This window comes from Lagenorhynchus albirostris, chromosome 15 (genome assembly GCF_949774975.1).
Source record: "Lagenorhynchus albirostris chromosome 15, mLagAlb1.1, whole genome shotgun sequence".
NCBI lineage: Eukaryota > Metazoa > Chordata > Mammalia > Artiodactyla > Delphinidae > Lagenorhynchus > Lagenorhynchus albirostris.
The window spans coordinates 71,920,016-71,925,377 of NC_083109.1; the positions used below are offsets into that span (position 1 = coordinate 71,920,016).

Here is a 5,362-nt window from a genome sequence, read left to right on the forward strand (position 1 = left end):
ACAGTGCAGCCACCTTGGAAAAATTTGGCAGTTCCTTTACGTACTAAACGTTTATAACCATATGACCCAACAATCCCACTTTTGGGTATATACCCAAGAGAACTGAAAACATAAAAACTTATACATATGCAAAAACTTGTTCACAATGTGCATTATTTCTAATTGCCAAAAAGTGGAAACAACCTACATGTCCATCAACTAACGCATGGATAAACAAAATCCCAATTCTCAATTTTTCATGGTCCCTTGGACCCCCAGGTCTCAGTTTCCTCCCTTGGGCTATTATCTATCTGCTGAGACTGTTGGGTTATAAGCCAGCCTGGCCTCCATCTCAGACCACTCTTCAAAACCCTTTTCAATGAATACTTATTGAGCACCTACTGTGTGCCAGGCATGGCACTCAGTGCTGGAGGTACACGGGCTCTGCAGGGTTTCTGGCTCTCATGGAACTTACTGCAGCCATTGACAAGAGTTACAAAGGGGAAACACAGACCTATGAGACCACATAACAGAAGCCCCTACTCAAACCTGAGGATCAAGGAAGGCGTCCTGGAGGAAGTGATACATTCACTGTACCTGAAGGATGAATAGTAGAAGTGAACCAGGCAGAGAGAAGAGGGTAGAGAACTCCAAGAAGAGGTAAGAGCTTTAGCAAAGGCCTGGAGGCAATAAGGAGCCTGTGGTGTAGAAGCTGCTGGAAGCAACTCACTGTGACTGGCATGTGGGGCGGGGGATGTGCTGTGAGCAGTAAACACAGGCCTGAGGGCCTTGTTAGGACAGGCGATGACAAACCTGCCAAGCTTCCTATTCTGTGGCGGGCCTGGGATCCACAGGCAGCCTTGACAGTAATGGCACCCCAGGCAGTGTCATGCTGGTGCCCTGCCATTTACTGCTCATGTTAGAACTTGCAAACACCAGTGGCTTCCTGAGATTCCCCACAAAAGTTGAGTCGGCACACACTGGTGCAGCTCTCCAATTGTTAAGATACTGGAATAGTTCTGTACCTCTACGTAAAGAGCCACTGGCCCAGGACTTCCCTGGTGGTCCAGTGGTTGAGACTCCATGCTTCCACTGCAGGAGGGCGCGGGTTTGATCCCTGGCTGGGGAAATAAGATCCTGCATGCTGCATGGCGTGGCCAAAAAAGAAAAATTAAAAAAGAGCCACTGGCCCAAGAAATCCCTCCAGTAACCCCCACACCAGGCACTCTGGCTACTCCTTCAGGAAACTCCAGAAGGGCCCACATTCCTGCTACTGATAGGTCTGCACACCTGAAGAGCAATAGTACACCCTGCCCCCGTGTTATCATGAGGACTAATGTATGTACAATTAAGCCTAGTGCCTAAATGCACATTATTAGTACTTAATGAATGTAGGCTATTATTATTATCACCAAGACAACTTGAGAGCAAAGTCTGCTCCCCAGAAGACAAACCTCCTGTGGGTTTCAGGTAGATGTTACATGTCCTGCCTCCTCATGAATCCCAGAATAGTTGGTGGCAGAAGGACCGCAGGGAGCCTGTAACTGAGAAGGACCCTATGGGGCCTTCCCAGGACAGCTCCCTGCCCCTTGCCCATCCTGTGCCTGCCTTTTTCCTATAGAAAAACTTTAGCCTTCTGGCCTTCCCCAAGCTCCAAAGAATAAATTTAGTCAGAGAAATGAGAAAATGCAGAAACAAAGGAAAATAGTCAAGCAAGACAAAATAATAATAGTTTAGGCATTAAACAAAGTCAAGGACCTTTAGTTCCTCCTCAAGGGCTATAGATAATATTTTGAGCTCTTTTGCAGATACCAGGTGGAAGAAGTTAACTGTATGTTGCCCCAAGAACTTTGACCCCAGACCGGTTGAAAGCAGAAGGTTGATGATGTTGACTCCTGGTTACCTCACCGTCAACAAATCAGAAAAATGTCCACGAACTGATCATGCACCCTGCAACCCTCTCCTCAGCATGTAGCCCCTTCCTCATTTCCCTATATAATCTCCAAGCAAAACTTGGGGAATGGGGAGTGGTTCTTTGGGACATGAGTCCACCTTCTCTCCAGGATTGTTGGCTTCCTCAATAAAGCTATCTTTCCTTTTACGCAACACTTGTCTCTAAGTATTGGACTCTTGAGCAATGAGCAGCCTTACCTGAATTCAGTAAAAAGCCCATGGTCATGACATTCAAGGCCTGGGTCCTTCCACCACCCTGCTCCCCCATGCCTGCCTCTCACCCACATTGCATGGGTCCTCATGAACACAGAGAATGGGCCCTCCTGCTGACTTCCATGGAGAACTTTGGAGACATTTGTAGAAAACCAGAAGCTGCTGTTTACTGCCTCTTCTGCCACTGATGCTGGGGCACAAGGTGGGGCTGGGCTGGGGTGCAGCATAGTGTAATAAGAGAGCCTGACTGGGGCTCTGACCACAATGGAGTAGTGGGGGCTGGATATACCTACCTATCTTAAACAAGTAAAAAGCCACCCAAAATCTAGGATTTTCAGACACTGGACAACAGGCAGTGCAGGATGGTGAGCTCTGTGCCCTAGTTTATTCTTCTCTGGGAGAGAATTCCCAGAAAGCACAGGAAGAGAGAACCCAAATAGACTCCAGCAGTCTCCCTGAGTTGAGGAGGAGACATTGAGAATTTGCGGAGGCCATGGCCATCAGAATTCACAGGGCAGGGTAATGGAGGAGGGAACTGTACCAAGAGGGAACTCTGGACCCTGGCAGAGGGTTGCCATGAGACTTCAGCTGAGTACTAAGCAGGGGAGAAAATCCCCAGGGCTCATGCGGAGTGGGAGTAGCTGCTGGTCCCACTGGGGAGAGTGAAAAGACCTCCAAACACATGGGCATCTGGTAGAGGATTCAGAAGGGCATTGCCTCAGCATGGGGGCCAAATTAACCCTAGACTAAAGGCTATTCTGGTCCTAACAAATTGTAAAAGCAAGTCTTAAAAGAATCAAACTGTTTCCAAGGCATTAAGACTCCCCGGAACTGCTTGGCCAAGTAACATAACTGTTTACCACAACAAAGTTCAAAATATTTAAAGGAGGAGATTTCCGGGAATTCCCGGTGGTCCAGTGGTTAGGACTCCGCGCTTCTACTGCAGGGGGCACGGGTTCGTTCAGGGAACTAAGATCCCGCATGCTGTGTGGCACAGCTACCCCTGCCCCAAAATAAGGAGGAGGAGATTCCCACCTATGGTTGAGTGAGGAGGTCAGCAAATCCTCTCTCCAAAAGTAACTGTAAATCTGGGCAAACTAGACAAAACAGCTACTTCAGGGCTCTGAGATCGACCAAAAGCATACCCCAATCCAAGAAGCAAATTGGGTTGAAAACTGCTCAACTCTGAGTTAGAACAGTGAGAGTCTGTGGTGTTCTTGCTTGGGGTTGCTCCATCGTGCCCCCTTCCCAGCTTGATAGGTTCTGCCAAGGTGGGGCAGGTCTTGAGGACCAGCAGCTTCACTGCTGAAGGGGACTCATTGGATTTAGAGACCCAGACAATGCTCATGCCAAGCGACGTTGCCGATTAAGTAGCTAAATGTGTGGCATGCAAGTGAAGAGCCTGGCGCTGTGGCTGTGGATGAGGCAAGCATACTCCTAGCTGAGGCTGTGTGCCTTTGCCGCAGAGGGCAGAGGGCCCGCTCCACCCTTACACGCTTGGCTAACCCTGGGGCTCCATGTACAGAGAAGACTCAGAAGGGCTCAGTGGAAAGTAAGGCTGGGGCCAACTTGAAAACAACGGGAACTTTGTGCTCTCCTACCCACACACAGATCCATTGGCAGAGTCAGAATTCTCACTGACGCAAAGTAACTGAGTACAACCTCCATCCAATAATTGGCTGACCATTAAGCTACACTGACACAGAGGTCTACCTAGGAACCCAAACTTTAAAATTAAAAAAAAAAAAAGGATTTTTTAAAACATGGTAGGGACTTCCCTGGTAGTGCAGTGGCTAAGAATCCGCCTGCCGATACAGGGGACACAGGTTCGAGCCCTGGTCCAGGAAGATCCCACATGCTGTGGAGCAACTAAGTCCATGTGCCACAACTACTGAAGCCCACGTGCCTAGAGCCTGTGCTCCACAACAAGAGAAGCCACTGCAATGAGAAGCCCGCGTGCCACAATGAAGACCCAACGCAGCCCAAAATAAATTTAATTAATTAATTAATTAATTAAAAAAATAAAAACAGGGTAGAAAGGTCAGTGACCACACACCATGAAGGAGGCAGATTTCACAGATTTTGCCTAGGCCAATTATTAAACAAACAAACATACCATGACAGCAATAACCTTTAGCGGGCATCAGAATCCAGTCTAAACTCAGGGGAAAAAAGTAATCAGTAGACGTTGTCTCTGAATGCCCCCAGATGTTGTATTTAATAGACCAAGGCTTTGAAGTAGCTATTATAAATATGTTCAAAGAACTAAACAAAGAAGTGTGACAGCAAAACAAAGATTCAAAGAAAAGTGTAACAACAATGAATCAAAAATAGATCATCTTGATAAGGGGGTGGAAATCATGTATTTTTTTTTACAGAAAAGTTCTGATACACGCTACAACATGGATGAACCTTCAAAATAGTATGTTAAGTGAAATAAACTGGACACAAAAGGACAAATATTGTATGATTCCACTTATATGAGGTACCTAGAATAGGCAAATTCATAGAAACAGAAAAAATAGAGATTATCAGGGACTGGAGGGAGAGAGGAATGGGGAGTTTTTTAGTTAGGGTACAGAGTGTCTGTTGGAATGATGAAAAACTTCTGGAAATGGATATCAAGGTGCCGAAGAAACTCAACAAGAATAAGAAACTGGTCAAGAAGCTGGCCAAAAAGTATGATGCGTTTTTGGCTTCAGAGTCTCTGATCAAGCGGATGCCATGAATCCTGGGCCCAGGCCTGAATAAGTCTGGCAAGTTCCCTTCCTAACTGACCCACAATGAGAACATGGTGGCCAAAGTTGATGAAGTGAAGTCCATGATCAAGTTCCAGATAAAGAAGGTACTGTGTCTGGCCGTGGCTGTTGGCCACATGAAGGTGAAAGATGATGAGCTTGTGTACAACATACAATCAGCTGTCAACTTCCTGGTGTCATTGCTCAAGAAAACTTGGCAGAACAGCCGGGCTTTGTACATTAAGAGCACCACGGGCGAGCCCCAGTGCCTGTACTAAGGTGCAGCTCAATAAACCATACTCCCATCATTTAAAAAAAAAAAAAGGAATTCTGGAGTTGAGAGTAACAATAATAACTGAAGTGAAATATTCACTAAAGGGACTCAGCAACAGATTTAAGATGACAGATGATAGAATCAGTGAACTTGAAGATGGGTCAGTAGAAACTATTCAATCTGAAGAACATAGAGGGAAAAGGCA

At 46.4% G+C, this 5,362-nt stretch overlaps 1 pseudogene; it reads left to right on the forward strand.

Moving 5' to 3' along the window:
- The first annotated feature begins 4,759 nt into the window (after window positions 1-4,759).
- Window positions 4,760-5,161, forward strand: LOC132505911 (large ribosomal subunit protein uL1-like; annotated as a pseudogene).
- The last annotated feature ends 201 nt before the right edge of the window (window positions 5,162-5,362 follow it).